The sequence below is a fragment of the Aedes aegypti genome, chromosome 2, assembly GCF_002204515.2.
Source record: "Aedes aegypti strain LVP_AGWG chromosome 2, AaegL5.0 Primary Assembly, whole genome shotgun sequence".
In the NCBI taxonomy this organism is placed as follows: Eukaryota; Metazoa; Arthropoda; class Insecta; order Diptera; family Culicidae; genus Aedes; species Aedes aegypti.
The window spans coordinates 55,660,598-55,677,648 of NC_035108.1; the positions used below are offsets into that span (position 1 = coordinate 55,660,598).

At 37.3% G+C, this 17,051-nt stretch overlaps 1 long non-coding RNA gene across 1 annotated transcript; it reads right to left on the reverse strand.

The window, feature by feature from the left end:
* Positions 1-586: 586 nt before the first annotated feature.
* Positions 587-13,269, reverse strand: LOC110675560. Its single transcript, XR_002499599.1, has 2 exons — positions 12,842-13,269; positions 587-790 (listed from the first exon to the last, which is right to left on the reverse strand). It is a non-coding gene; the product is annotated as an uncharacterized LOC110675560 (long non-coding RNA).
* Positions 13,270-17,051: the final 3,782 nt, after the last annotated feature.

Here is a 17,051-nt window from a genome sequence, read left to right on the forward strand (position 1 = left end):
ATTTCTAGGAGCATTAGGGGTCTTGAGAATATACAAAAAACCCTATTTATTTTTTCTTATGAGCACTTCCACAGTTATTAACTGAGAGCTTTCTTTGCCGATTGACCATTTTTGCATGTGTATATCGTGTGGCAGGTACGAAGATACTCTACACAGCAAAAAAAGTTGTTGAATATTACATCGAAACTGCTGCAACCAAGTCATTCCCTCGGTTGTGTAACATTACACAGCTCGACGTACTCGCGGGCTGTCGGTGTAATAAATGCGACCGATGTAATTTTTCCGATGTAATAGTTTCAACGTACACAAAACTATGTAATCGATGCGATGTAATATGAAAACTATGTAATCCTAGCGATTTAGGAGGAAAAAGCGATCACAGATTCTGCTCAATGGCTGATTAAATTGCTTTTTTATTCTTTTCGATCTGTAATCATATTTATGATTTAAAATCGAGTATTACCTATGATTGAGTTGAGTATTATAATTTTGTGATAGATAAAAGCAATTTAATCAACCATTGAGGAGAATTTGTTGATAAAAATATAAAACATGTTTCGAACAAAAATATGAATACAGAGTCATGTAAATCATCAATTACTTTTTTATTGCAGTAAACAATTATTTAAAATATGGAACATAATGGCTTGGGACGCTTCTGGTGATGAATCTGAGGAACCGCAGTGGACACTTCCAGATGAAATACAAGTCTGCACTCAAGGATGTGTTAAGGTTCCCTTAGCAATCAGTAGAATAGTTCACAGAGCTCGGTCATGTTTTTCGTGCCAACCTAAAAAAAGAAATGTAAATATTGATTTTTTTTTATATGTATATATCTATGATCGATAGGTCTATAGTAATTAAAGTGAAAGTATTATTATGTTAAATGAAATTTCTTTTCTAATATGTTTGGGGTCATGCACAAATAATGTCACGCTCCAAGGGGATGGGTTGGTTGGAGGGGTCAGGACTTATGTGAGGAAACTTTTTTAGAGGTTCACGCAAAAAGTGTGACAAGGGAGGCGGGGAGGTTGTCGAAAAAGTCCCAATTTTACGTGACATAATTTACCATCCCTTACACGAATGTCTGTGTTTCAGGTCCTAAACGTTAATCTTGTTTTGAGTGAAATCTCAGATTCAAAGATTTTAATAAATTCGCTTAAGGTGATTATGAAACAAGACCAAATTTTGAATTTTCAAGTGTACAAGACTGGAGAATTTGACAACAGTTCGCGTTGAAATTCAATCAAATTGCTGGTGGTGAGCAATGGCATAAATTTTCAACGTGGAGCGCTGTTAGGTTCTCAAGTCTTGTGCTATTGAAAATTTGAGGTGTGGCTTCGTTCTATAATCACCTTAAGAATATCGTTCTGCACCTGGACGCTTCCTGAAGCAAATTTGTTCAGTTCACCTGGAATTTTAGAAATTATTCAATCAGTTTCCTCGTCTTGAAAATCTTGCATCAGGTATTTCGCATGAAAAATTTCGCTTCTGGTCATCCTGTTGAAATTCGAACCAAGGATCCTCTAAAGCTTTCAAGTTTATTTTCACTGGAGAAGCGTTTTCATTTTATTTTATTTATTTTTTGACAATACATTTATGAAAGTATTTTTACCATGCAAAATAGTAAATATTAACACATTCGCCTAAGTGACACTATTTAAACTTCAAAAGTTTTAAATCTTGTCATCCTGAAGAAGGTCATCAACCTACATTTTACTATTTATTTATTTATTTTGAACTAAAAAAATGATAGAAGGAAAAACCCCTTTGAGTGATTTTCTTTTGAATTTTTACTATCAGCATAATGATAATGTTCAAATTTATGGAATTTATATCGGTTGGATGAGATTTGAAACTTATTAAGAAAATATCCAGGAATTCCTTCCAGGATTTTTTTCAGAAATTCTTCCGAATATATTTTCCAAGAATTCCTCTAGCAATTTCGTCCAGAAATTCTTCCGGTGTTTAACTCCAGGGAATTTCTCCAGGAATTTCACACAATGCCTCGGATATCCTCCAGGAATTTCTCGAAGCTCCTCCAGGAATTTCTTTGGAGATCCTTCCGAGTTTTATTCAGAATTCCACCGGGATTCTCTCCATGGTTTCATCAGGAATTTCTCCGGAGTTTCTCTAAAAAATATTCTTCCGGTAAATCCTTCAAAGTTCCTGCAGGATTTTTTTAAGATTCCCAAGAATTTCTTGAGTTCCTCTTGGAATTTCTTCGGAGTTTCTCCGTGATTTCCCTCAGATTTCCTCCGGGAATTCTTTGAGAGCTCCACCGGGTTTCTCTTCAGATTTATTACAGGGTTCCTCCAGATTTCCCCTACGAAATCTTCACGAGTTACTACGAAAAATTTTCTACATTTCCTCCGGGAAATCCTCCAGAGTTCCTCAGGAAATTTTCCAAGAGTTACTCCTGGAATTCCTCTACACTTACTCCTGGAATTCCTCCAGAGTTCTTCGTATAATTCCTCCGGAATTCCACTAGGATTTTTCTTAATTTTTTCCATAAATTCTTCCCGATTTCCTCCAGCAATTATTCTGGAATTCATCCAGCAATTCCTCGGAACTTCTTCTGGATTTCCACCAGGAATTCTTACAGAGTTCTTCCATAAAGTTCCTCAAACGGTTGCTCTGGATTCCATCCAGTAATTCCTGAAAAGTTCTTCCGGAGCTCCTTCGGGAATTCCTTCAAATATCCTCCATTTTTTCTCCAGGAATTTTTCCCGAATTTCTCAAGCAATAACCCCGGAGTTCTTCCAGAAACTTCTCTGGAGTATTCTTAGAAACGAATGCGGAGTTCCTCCAACAATTGCTCCAGAGCTCTTCCAAGTATTCCTTTGGAGTTTCTCTAGGAGAAAATACAGAGTTCCTTCAAAAGTCCTCCGGAAATTCCTTCAGAGATCCTCTAGGAATTCTTTCGGAGCTTCATCGGTTTTTCCTCCTGAGTTGCTCCAGAAACTCATCAGGAGTTATTTCAGCAATTATTCTTGTTTTAATCCAGCATTTCCGTCGAAGTTTCTCCAGAGCTTCAACAGGAATCGCTTTGGAATTTTTTGCATTTGGAATTTTCCCGTAGTTCTTTCAGGAATTCCACCAGGATTTTTTTTTACGGATTTCCCCCATGAATTTCTGCGCAATTTCTTCAGCAATTATTCCGGAGTTTTTTTTTACAAATATCTCCAGCAATTCATCCGGAGCTCCTCCAGAAATTTTTTAGGAGTTTCCCCAGGAATTCCTCCAGACTTTCTCTGGGAAATCCTCTACAGCTCTGCATGGAATTCTTCCAGAGTTCCTGCGAGAATTGTTTCAGAGTTATTCCCGGCATTCCTCCAAGAATTTCATCGGAATCCCTCCAAAATTTGCTTCGGAGTTTCTTCAGGAATTCTTAAGAGTTCCTCTAGAAATTGCTCACAGTTCCTCCAGGAATTCCTTTTGAAGATCCTCCAGAAATTTCTGCAGATTTTCTCCAGGATGTCCTCCATAGTTCCTTCAGGAATTTCTCCGGAGTTTGTCTGAAAATAATTCAGCAGTTCCTCCAGCAAATCCTTCGGAGTTTCCCAGGATTTTTTTGGAGGTCCTCAAAGAATTTCTTCAGAGTTCCACATGGATTTTCTTTGGAGTTCCTCCAGGAGTTCCTTCAGATTTCCTCTGGAAATTCCTTTGGAGCTCCACCGAGAATTTCTTCAAACTTTCTCCATAGTTCCTACAGGAATTTTATTGGAGTGCCACTAGAAATTCTGCAGAGTTCCACCAGTAATTCCACAGAAATACTCTTTAATCCACTAGCAACTCTTCTGGAGTTACTCCCAGAATTTTCCTAGATCCTCAGTAAAATCCTTCAGAGTTCCTCCTCGAATCCCTCTGGATTTCGTACATGGATTTCTTCCCGAAATTCTCCTGGATTTCATCCAGCAATTCCTCGCAAGTTCAACCGGGAATTGCTCCGAAATTGCTCCGCAGCAGCAGCTCATCCACCTATCAGTCAATGTTAGGTGGACAATTCTAGCTTCCGGCAATAAACTCATGAATTTTGCTGGTTTAATTGATTGTTTTTGTTGATCACATTCGAAATGGATAGACAAAATACAACAACCGATGTATGCGCGTGCAGTTTGGTCTATTTTTACTGGTGTACTTAGGCTGTGAACCGTTCCACCAGTTGGTTGAACTTTTAGTCAAAATTTGACAGCTCGATGGTTATTTCCCCTCCGGTTAGAAACAACCCTGCTCTGGAGCATGGTTAAACTTGACAATTCGAAAGTTATTTTCTGCTCCCGTGAATAACTAACCATCTTTCAAATTTGTTCTGAAAAAAACTACTCGACTGTCAAAGCTCAAACGGGTCGACGGCAATGTTCAGTATTACCATTTAAGGGGAAAATAACTATCGAAATGTCAAATTTAAACTAATAGTTTAACGAACTGGTGAAACGGTTCACAGCCTTAATATCCATTTTTGATAAAAAAAAATTGGACCAAAATTAGGCCACCGATGAAGTTGCCCTCTAGGGTAAAGATAGGTAAACTCGTATGCGAAACTGAAACTGATTGCATCAAGTTATAGAGGTATCGTCATACAGAGGGATCAAAGTATCCATCGAGTTAGGGGAAAAATCTAGTTACAGAAAATCGAGTAAGGGATAGTTGACTAGTAATCATTAAAATAGTGTAATATAGTTTTTCGTCTTCTCAAATAACGAAATTAGTGCTTCAACGATAGAACCATTGACTAATCAATCAAATCGATGTTTATAACTAAAAAATATAAAAAATAGTATTTAAAAAATGTTTGAGCAATTTATCTAGAAAACCAGTTCAGCATAGAAAAAAAAAGCATTTTCCAATACTCTTTAAAAAATATTAGTCTAACTATGTTTCAATATTCTGAAATCGGAGTATAGATTTTTTTTTTCACTGGACCCATTCACAAATTTCATAACGTATTTCATTGTATTTCTTTATATGACACAGTGGTGTAACCAGAAATTATTTCTAGGAGCATTAGGGGTCTTGAGAATATACAAAAACCCTATTTATTTTTTCTTATGAGCACTTCCACAGTTATTAACTGAGAGCTTTCTTTGCCGATTGACCATTTTTGCATGTGTATATCGTGTGGCAGGTACGAAGATACTCTATGCCCTGGGAATCGAGAAAATTTCCTTTACGAAAAGCTCCTCGACCAGCGGGATTCGAACCCACGACCCTCAGCATGGTCATGCTGAATAGCTGCGCGTTTACCGCTACGGCTATCTGGGCCCCATGACATTTGCTTTTATAAGCCTCTATTGCGTTCATCACACAGACGTTCCTATGCAATGTTGCTCAAATGATCACTGTGTACCCTAGCAGCAATCAGCCCTTACCGTAGTTTTGCAGCCTAGTAGTTCAGACTACTATCAAACTATGATAAGGCCTGGTACTAGAGTGATTAAAGTGAAGTATGAAATAGTTTTATTAAATGGTCCTGATTCCCCATTTCATTTCATCACTCACTATCGACACTTTTATTTTCGTCACTATTACGTATACCACCGATTATCACCGATTATCAACTTTCGTAAAACACTTCAGATATATTTTCCATTATATCACTTTTCGCTATCACAGCTACAAATTTTCTTCAAAATTACATCACACCATCTTCATATAAATTCATTGTTATTATCATTTACCATCTGTTACCATTACTAAGTAATTAAAAGATATTAAATTTAAATTTTTCATTATTTTGTTGCTGTTGAGTCATTACTATTCAAACTACGATTTAACACTACGATCAAGAAAATTACAGTAAAAAAAAGGAAAAATTACTTCGATCCATTCTTTTAGACTCGCTGTCATTATAAACACTTTTATCATGCATGTATGAAGAACTAGGCAACGTCCATCGTTTTCCGGGATTTCTAGACCCCCCCCTTCTACCTCTGTCAGGCTTTTTCCAATACCTAATTGCATTGTCACACTTTCATAGACTGCCCCCCTCCCCCAAATGATGGACGTCATTTTTGGATGACCCTTAGAGAAATAATTGCAAAATGTCCATTGTTAAACTAGTAGGGTTCATATAATTACCATTTGTATATTTAACAAAACTATCACAATCACTTCCAATGCCATTTTCAAATTTTCATCACCATACATTTTTTCAAACATCATTATTAGCACCCTCACAATCACTAATTTTATAACGACGATTGTAACGAAGAGTTTCACCAAACACACATTCTTATGTCGTATTATAAATTGAACACACGTTGGCTTTGAAACTTAACCTCCATAATCAGTAATGGATTGTAAGGATTGTACAGCTCGTGGAAATGAACTGAGCCATCAACAACCAGCACTGGTTTATAAGTACAATTAATTTTTACACTAGTGAGCGAAAATAGGGGCATGAGCGGATACTGGTACACTGATGGTAACTACTGAGCCCTGGCGGTCCCTCCGTTCGAAGAGGACCTGATAATATGCCGAAGCATATTAACAGATCCTTTATGAGATGAACCAGCCTAGGGCTGAAAATCTCAATAATAAAGCGAAAAAAACAGATCCTCCGCCTGAATGCAAGCCGTTTCACGATAAATCATGAAGAGGTGTGCCAAAATATTGGGAAGGTAATATGTTTCACAGACGGGTATTATTATGGTGCACCTTCTACTTTGGCACCGTCAAACCCTATGTTCTTGGCCAGGGTAGAAGAATGTTAATAATATATTTTTATAACATATTTGGAAAATTTAAAACACGCAGAAGATAAAAAATATCTGAATATAGCAATAAAAACTTTGACAATAATTTGAAATTCATGTACAACCTTGGAGGCGAATGACTTTGTAGTTAAAACCTCCTTAATAAATAATAATAATAATAATGTACAACCTAATCAACACTACAAAATACAGCGATCTAATATCAAAAACCAAATACTTCAGAACTTAGCGATTATATATTTGAAATCATCGCTCTCTGAAAAACACAATAACAAGCCTTTTTAGTATTTCGTGATTCCCGATTGGTCTGTTCCTGAGTTCAAATTCAGTTCACCAATTCTCAATTTTTCCTGGATGTCTGGAAATTTGATGGAATCATGGTTTTACAACTTCATATATTCCAGGCATTTTAATAAAAGTTTCGTTATTTGTTCTGACTTAAAATTTCGTTTATACATAAATTGTCAAGTATTTGAAAGTATTAGCAATAACATTGCAGTTCCATAAATATTGAATTAAATAGACTAAAGCATCAGAGGATTATTCGAGTCTAATCTAACTCAAAAAATCTTTTGCAAATTCTCCAGCTTAGAACTTCAAAACAGTTTTGGAAAAACATAAATGTGTAAACAATTAATTGTTCTATTATAAAGACCAACTTAAAATCATTCCAGTAAAGTTTTATGAATTACCAGCATTAAAGTTTGTAGTTGTAAACCTGTAATCAGGTCTTCGATTTTTCAGAAATCTCAATTAAAATTTGTTGTCAAAAAAAAAGTTGAATTTATTTGTTTATTTATTTATTTGGCATGGTAAAAATAACTTTCTATCCAGTATTTATTTTCAATCGAAAGGGCGAAACTACGGGCAGTGAGCCCATAAGAAATTTTGAGAGATGTGGGTAAATGGGGTAAGTGAAAATAACATGTATATTTTAGTTCCAAGATCATGCATAAATCTTCGAGGCCATTCAGAACATTAAGACAGGCAAGAAATTTGAAAAAACATGTTCAATCCAAAAAAAAAGGAAGATTGTTTACCTGCCAAATATGACTTCGTAACATGTTAATGGCGTGCAATCTTTTTTGATATTTTTGGATGAAAAATGTTGCGAGCAACAGTGAAATAAAAAAAGTTGAGAAATAATTTTGATGTTGATTTAAAAAAAAAGCCAAATTGAAACACTATTAGTTTTCTAACCACGTGGTAAGTGAAAATTTTATTTTTAGATGTTGAATTTGTGTTTGCTCTTTAAATAGCCATATGTTAGCAAGGTTCGCAATTATCATAGAAAAACAGAGCGTACTGAATATTAAAAAACACTTTATTCAAAGCGTTGAAAGCTAATAGAAATCATGGAACTTTTCAAAAAGATAACGATATTACGGTGTCTACTTGAAATGTAAAATAAATTTTCATATTCATTTTTCATTTTGTAGCGTTTGTTGGGGCAATAAGAGCGCAAGTCAATCCAAAGCCGATGACAGGAGGGGTAATGGCTGAATAGTCTATGCTGACCACACAAACGCCATGGGAGAAGGAAAATAGGATTGGCTTGGGTGTTAGGTAAATAGGATAGACTTGACACAATAATGCTAATAATGCTGCAAAATGTAATGAATCTGTAGGTCAAACAATTCTATTGATTTTTTTAGAGCCTACGAGCAAAGTGGTTCGATATGAAAATAGTATTTTTCACATATAAAAATGTATATGTAAGGAAAAAAACAATATTTGAAAAAAATATTTAAAAACTGCTGATCAAATCTAATAAATTTGAAAAAATAACTTAGAATAGCAACATGAAAGATGTTAAATTAAAAACATCAACTTATGTAGCGAAACAAGTGGTAAAGCAATCAATCAATCATTGCGTAACTATTAATCGAAACTAAGTGTATTGAAGTTTTGTTGAATGCCGTTGTTGTACTCTGTCATGTCATTTGTATTATAATCTCAAATTAAAAATTTAGTTGTCAGATTATGGTATATCTTAATTGTTATTTGTCGTTACAGAAATTAGCATCCTCAATATCTTCCAAATGCCTAAAAATCAAGTAAACTACATGTATAACTATTGTTGAACCCCAGAAATGATTTGTGTCTTGCAAGGTCTTTGAAGTCAGTTTAAGGTGAAGATGAACCAACGTCAAATCTCAATCCTACAAGAGCACAAACCTAAAGAACCAGACAACCACACACGTCGAAACCCTGGTGGACTGCTCACCAACGAGTGACCAACCGACCAAGCCTACAGTCTGAGTGACTCTTTGACTCTCCAGATCTGTGCTACCACAGAACTGAAGCCAGGCCTCGGTTCATCTTGACTTTAATGTCCCCATTGTCAAGCGCGAACAATGAATGTAACGCAGAACCCAACCACACCCACGCAAGAGCGTAACGTTTGATACATCACGGTACTGATGAGTTTTGACGTTGGATAACGTCTTACGGCAACATATGGGGGTACAATTCAGAAAAACGAAAAATTGAGCATGTAACGAAAAATGGTCAGGTTTTGACCGCTAATAACTCAGTCATTTATCGATAGATTTTCAATATTTATCCATGAATCGATTGGAAATTTATCTACGCGTCGATCCAAATGGAGGAAACTATTGATTATTAGCAACAAACTATTGAAATATCGTAAAATGTTGACCCCTTTCTTATCTAACCAATCACGTTCAAGCACATTTTTCGGTTCCGCTTCCCACTATAAAAGCGCACCGCACCCTGCTTCTTCCCTCATTCTTCTTTTTGCCGTCTGACTGTGAACACGGTCGGCGAGCAAATTTCGCGAGTCATTCGCGTCCTCAGTTCAGTTTTCAATAGGACGCGAATACAACCGAAGAACCACGCATTTCGGAGCCGCAGCAACTGAAGCCGCTCATTTGAGTGCACCAGCCAGCATAATCGTTTTCGGCCAGAAATCGTCGCCACCAGCCAGTGCTCCGCTGTCATTGCCATGCGGGAGGCTAGCGCGGTCATTCTGGTTCATTAGATCGAGCGGCACAGCCGTCATCGTCCGTGTAATATTCCCTAATTTGTACGAGATGGCTGAAGAAACCAAAGCCGCTTATTGAAGCGCACATCGTCATCCGCACCGCAAATCTCATCGGGCGAGGCAGATTGGAACCAGTGCGCCGTCAAAATGTGTTCGTGTTACGCAAATTCAACAACTCAATCGGCCCTTTTGAGAGCCAACAAATGTGTTTTAAAGAGTTATTTGTATAATATTCCCTAATGTGTTTACCACATACTTGCTATAATCTCTTAATTCATCTCATAGCATCATACAATAATTGATTTATTACGAATAATTGACAATACGGAATATGGAATCGCAGATCGGTCTTAAGGTGACACGGGAGACCGTGTTATTTTCCCTATCTTTTGTCTCACTCTAACAATTATCATCATAACTTTGCAGAAGCAAATCTCTAGTTTAGGTGAACCGATTAAACTGAAAATTTAATGGGTTCTGCACTACATATATATAATGCTAGTGATACATTTTTCGCATCGATATATTGAGTGGTACTTGAGATTAACTTTTCAAATGGAGAGAGTGATTAAAACACCGTCCCGTGGCCTTAATCAAGAAGTCCTGATCGATTTCACCGCCAGCAACAACGATTGCTGTGGCGCACAAGATTCGAAAACTCTGCACCTGTTATGATGTGGAGCTTGGCTTGTCAGATGATTATGGTGATATTTGCGCTGCCGAGATCACTATAATGAATTGTCGGCCACTACTGGTTTGCCTCTACATTTCTCCGGATACCACAATGAAGCAGAAGAAGTTCTTTATGGCGCGGAACTTCTTGGAGTATCAAAAGGAGACCATGCCAATCATCGTGACAGGTAACTTCAACATCGATTTGAGCAAAGAGGAGAGCCTCAACCTCAAACTGGCTTCGGAATCCACTAAAGCAACCAATCTTAGTGGATCATGAATGGACCTAACGTTCAACCGGTATATTTGTTTGGAGAGCAAAAGTTACCGCTCATGCATCATCTTCCATCGACCGGTTCTCTCGGTGTTGAAGTGTTAACCGAACCAACCAAATAATAACACTCAATGTTCATAATAGATCAGAATTGACATGCAACAAATAATTTGAAAATTGATTAGATTTTTTGTCAGTACCTAGAAATCTTCCATAAGTTCGTGACGGTCCTAAATCAGGAAATAGAAGAAGCTAACGTTATCCAACGTCAACTTGGCGGTCGTATCTCGGAAACAACCTCTTACTTTTTTTTTCTAAGGAATGGTTTTACAGCATAGCTGAGCCTTTCGGTTAATAAGACCGATGTATAGAAATAATTTGTTTCGAAATTGTCCGCGTGGTCTTGTAATACCCCCATTAGATAAGAATCAACTATTACCATACATACCAAACGCTCGCCATGACCCTATGCCTAACATTGGAATGTATGGACTTAGCTGATGTGGCTTATTTGATAAGTACCTAGTTCTTTCACTCATTGATTTTCTTCAAAACCTTGTCAAATTTAGATAATTGATGGATCAAATTTATTACTGCAGTGAAAGTGCTTATTGTGTTTATTAAGCAGAATTAGTTCATTCTATTTATTCAATGAAAAATTAATATCAAGGCCAGAATTCACAGAGAGTGAAATATTTTATAGTACTACAACACCATAGGAGATCACATAACATCACCTATTCAAAGAACGGCATTTTGTCTTATTATTTAAGTGGAAAGTGAATGCTACTGATCGCCTTTTGCTCCTATCCGCAACCCAGTACACGCACCGGTTTGGGTCTCGAAATCCTCGTAGAAGATTACAAACCATCAATGGCATTTCCCATATACTAACCCACATTGCACATTCAAGGGTCTGATTGTGCTCCTAACCCACCCTCAGTTTGTAATCTTCTCATCAGCTTGAAAGTTCCTGGAACATAAATGATTCCAATGAATGATAACTGTGCAGTAGTTTGAATACTTAGGATCACTTAATCAGAATAAAAAATCTGATTGTAATAAAAACTTTGCCATTATTTTGAAGTTCATGCAACCTCTAATCAACACTACAAAATACAGCGATCAAATATCTAAAATCATCGCTCCCTGGAAAATATAATTCCAAGCCCAGGGTACATGAAATGTAAAATAAATTTTAAGTATAAAAAATGAGATTTTGGTCTCGGAATGTCATCAAACACAAGTTCTAAATACTTTATTTAACAATTCCGTTTTGAGAAATCATTTCTCCCGAAGATTTATTTAGCCTCATATCCGACTTTCTTGAATACAAATTACAAGCGGAAGAAATTTTACAACACAGAAACGCAATTGCTGTCCCAGGACGTAAGAAATAACAATGAAAATGTTGTAATTATAATGTTTGATCACTTGCTTGCCATAAAATTTAACATAACAAATCCAAACAAGTATCTTCTCAAGTATCCATCAAAAATGTTGTAAAGAATATCGTCCAGAACTAAACAAAAATCTGCATAAGAATACATAAGGGTCATTGCCATTTATTCATTCGTCAAAGATCTCAAATAATGACTGGAAGAATTCTCTGTAAGTGTGTAGAAATTCATACAAAATCTTGACAGGGATCTTATAAGGGCTTTGTCATAGATCGCGGACTGATCGAGTTATTATTCTAAACAAAGCTTCTTCAGGCATCAGTATCTTCAGGAATCCTCCAAACAGGAGTTCTTAATGAATTTATCAAAAATGTCATTAGCAGTCCAGTTAGATGAAATTTTCCATTCCAAAGTCCCATGACATTTTCCATAAAATCTGTAACCTCTGCCTTATTTATGTCGACAGGAATTCGCATGTCCATGGAACTTTCAAGTAACATGAAACCAACGATTTTTAACAGTGCTTTTCCAGGTTTTGTCACACAATTTCAGGTATTCTCGTTACGGCCATTTAGAATCTTCCGGGGTTTTCTCGCTTCTCCTGAACGAGTAGACACTCTGTGTTCTTATGTTTTTCTCGAATAAGTGGTCTCTGAAGTGCCCAATTTTTAGACACTCAGGCGCTACCGGCTCTAATACAGTGTTCCGAGAAATGGTGCTGTCTGGGGAGTGGAATTCGGGGAATGTTATAGAATATTCACTTACTTACCCAAAACACCGAAGCTGCCGTGCCACGGTTCACCAGTTTGTTCCCAGGGATGTTTGTTCTTCTGCCTTGCCCGCAGCCTTGCGCCAATATGTCCTCATAGGCCAGCTCCGGAATGGTATATTCGGCTGGACTCCAGATTCTCCATGAAGTTGACATCTGTTTGGTCGTGTGTTCCGGCAATCCAGTTATCCGATCAGCATCTTGTAAAAAGTGTGCTTCTTTTTCGAACTTCCTTCGGAGGAATCGCCTTTGAGCAGTGCAGCGGCAGTCTCGGTTCCAGCTTTTGTTCTGCGCAGGCAAATCGCTCTACAGTACCTACTTTTCGCGCAAGAAAATTATATAACATGATATGAAAATTAATTTCCGCGACAGAAAGGCACCGAAAAAACGAGAACATGGCGGACTCGGGCGGACTCAGCAACGAATGAAAACATATCATGGGAAGTGTTGCGAGACTTATTATCGCGTTTATTAGGAATGCAAAATAGCATATAAATCTGTGTAATATAACAACGTTCGTCGGAATGACTTGGTTGCAGCGGTATCTGTGTAATATTTATATATTTTAGATGTGAATATTACACAAGTACCATGTAATGAGAAATTGATTTATTATTTTCGTGTAATTTCAGGGCGATGTAATATAACATCAAATAGATGCTATTATGCATCTGATTTTTGCTGTTACATCGGATTTTCATTACATCGGCTGAATTACGTCGATGCAAATTACATTATTTTTTGCTGTGTAGCTAGATTTTTCACTTTTAGAACGTTTCATTCCGGAATTACAAAACGCCGTAAGTAAGAATTTCAACTTTTGCAATCCAACCGCTACTTTCACCGCTCCGTTATATTGAGAGACAAAGTGACTTGACCACGAATCAAAACAAAACACAACTTGAGCCGATTTTAGACTGGTACAAAAACGTCGAGAGTAATGCGTAATATGCGTAGTATGCACCTGAAACGTAAAGCGCTCAAGTAAAATTTATCTTTTTTACCAAAGTAATTTGGACAGCTGATCCAGTACGAGCGAAATGTCACTTTTACTTGCGGAATCATTGAGCGGCACTTTTTTTCCGTAAGGAAAAGTGACAGCTCCATTTGATTTGTACAGCAGGCGTTACCGACGTTATGAAATCAGCTCTACTTCTCAGCAGCGTACAGCTCAAGTAATGTCGGTAGCGGAATCATTCCTTGACCGTTTCTTGTCCTATTCTTTTGCACAGTACTTATGATCAGCGTACCAGCCATAACTGAATGAAACGGCTTATTATTCTGTTATATATTTTTTTGTGGAAAACAATAGAAACTACCTAGTTTTTTAACGCGAGCTGATTGTGTGCAAAATTTAAGCGATGTACACGGCGAAAAATATTAAAAAGGTGATTCATTTTAAACCAGTTTTAGAAGGCAGGTTGTAATTCTTCTTAATTAATTTTCTCAAAACCATATGAAAGTTACTTACATCAATTTGTAAAAGTAATCAAGATTTTTTTCGAATCACTTAAATGTAATAAAGGGCATATCGACATACGGAGAGAAAAACTGGAGTGAAAATCACATCGTCCTCCTCTTTCTGGCGTTGCTTCTCAGCTTAGTGTTCTTATGAGCACTTCCACAGTTATTAACTGAGAGCTTTCTATGCCAATTGAACATTTTTGCATGTGTATATCGTGTGGCAGGTACGAAGATACTCTATGCCCTGGGAAGTCGAGAAAATTTCCAACCCGAAAAGATCCTCGACCGGTAGGATTCGAACCCACGACCCTCAGCTTGGTCTTGCTGAATAGCTGCGCGTTTACCGCTACGGCTATCTGGGCCCCATCGATCACATCGATATGATTCTATAATATTCTCAAGTAAACTTTTCGCCAGATTGAACCGTTCCCCAGAAGCTCATTCCTCAGAATGTACCATTCCCCAGAAACCTACATGATCATCCTTTTTTTCTTTTGTAGTGACAATGTAACAGGCTGAGGCTAAGGTCTGATGTGACAAAACAAATACGTAGGCTCTTATACTATGATAGGTTGATTGTAGAAAAGGGTTTATTCACAAATTTCATAACGCCAAAAATGGTCATTTTCGACATACACCCCCCCCCCGTAACGCTTTTTGTATGATTATTTTACAAATTACTCAACTAGGGTTGTCAAGTAGAAGCATTAACCTAAGAATGCTAATGTCGCTGCTGTTCGTGTTACCAACATCTAGTTTGCCACGAACTGACAGCGTGAGTACCGGGCCTCAAAGTGTCAGATTAATTTTAAGAACCAAAACAACATCATAGTATAGAAGAAACAATGAAAAACCATAATTAAAGGTAAAAAAAATTGAAATCAGTTTTGTGACAACTACACCATTAGCGTTCTTCTACTAATATTTCTATTGGTTGTCATGTCTATTACGGCTTAACCAGCCGACGGTGTTTTGAAAATATCTGAAGGTCGAAGACACAAAAGTCAATTTGGACGAATTGAGATGTAAAATTGTGAAAAATAATAGAAGAGTTCTGGTGGTCTTCGATCCCACGACTCCCAATACGCTAGACTGGGCGCGTTAACCAACTACGCCACAGAACTGGTAACGATTCTGCAACGCAATCGGCCAACCTGAAACCAAAGTCCGTCATGACCCCATTTTCTCCTTCACAACCCTACATCTCCTTCGGCTCTCTGAGATTCCCAATTCGACTCTCCTAAGCGTGCCTACGAACAACAGTGAGAGATTTCATTTTTAGCGTCGCACTGTTGCCATGCCAATTAATTATGAATCGTGGTTTACGGCTAACCAGCCGAGTGGAAGTTTAACTACTACCGACAATTAAAAAAAAAAAAACAAGTATTTATCGAGCAACGGACTCATGTTCCGTAACCGGTCGTTTGAGAACGTCGCGACCCATTGGAAGCCCACACAATAGAAATCTCAGCCAGCACGTCGGTGGCGATTTCTTTTTTACAGCGTACTTCGATCAAAGAAAAATGCCGTTCTTGAGCATTTCGTGCAAGAAATTTCACACGCATCCAGATAGGCGAATACTTTTCTGTTGAAGTGCATACTTCGCTAAGTATGCTGTTCCGCTCAAGAAAAGTAAAAATTCCTGCGCAAGAAATGGACAAGAAATTTTCTCTATTTGAATTGACATTTCTCTTCAACTGCGTACTGCGACCATTTAAAATGCTTTTCTTGAGCATTTCTCGAAAACTTATTCAAATAGTCTTAAGTCAGAAAAGTGAACAAACTAACTTTATGGATCCTACGTGTTTCGCAGACGAAATTCCACACGTTCCGCTTTTACCCAACTAAATTTTACGAACGTTAGAACGTTTAATTCCGGAATTACAAAACGGCGTAAGTAAAAATTTCAACTTTCGCAACCCAACTGCTACTTTCACCGCTCCGTTATATGAAGAGACAAAGTAACTTAACCACGAATCAAAACAAAACACAACTTGAGCCGATTTTACACTGGTACAAAAACGTCGGAAGTAACTGAATGAAACGGCTTATTATTTTGATGTTTATTTTTGTGGGAGACAATAGATACTACCTAGTTTTTTAACGCGAGCTGATTGTAATCAAAATTAGAGCGAAAAAATGTTGAAAATGAATCACTATTTTATAACAGTTTCTGAAGGCAGGTTGTAATTCTTCCTAATTAATTTTCTCAAAACCGTATGAAAGTTACTTACGCCGATTTGAAAAAGTAATCGAGATTTCTTGCAAGAAATTTCCAACGCATCGAGATAGGCGATAGTCCATTTTACGAAACGGCAACACTGATGATATTGCTGTTACTTTCACACGTTACGACACCGCCTACTGTTAAAATTTCATTCATGAAATGAGCGATCAGCTGTTCAAAAACGTTTCGTAAAATGGACTATTACTTTTCTGTTGAAGTGCATACTTCGCTTTAAGGTTTAGGCCAAAAACAAATTCATTTTGATTTCCGAGCCTAGAAAAAATACACTGAATTCCAAAAAGTACCCCGTCTGAAGGCTGGGTTGGGTATTAGAGGGTTAACTTTCAAATCTTTCCGTGCGATTTGTAACTGTACTGAAAATGGTCTATAGACCATTTTGTAAAGTAACACGTGATTTCTGACATTCACCCCTCGATGTCATTACTCTTACTCCGTATCTTTCGCACTGGGGTTTACCGCTACGCCGAAATGATAGCAGTGCTGCCAGCCAACTCGTGA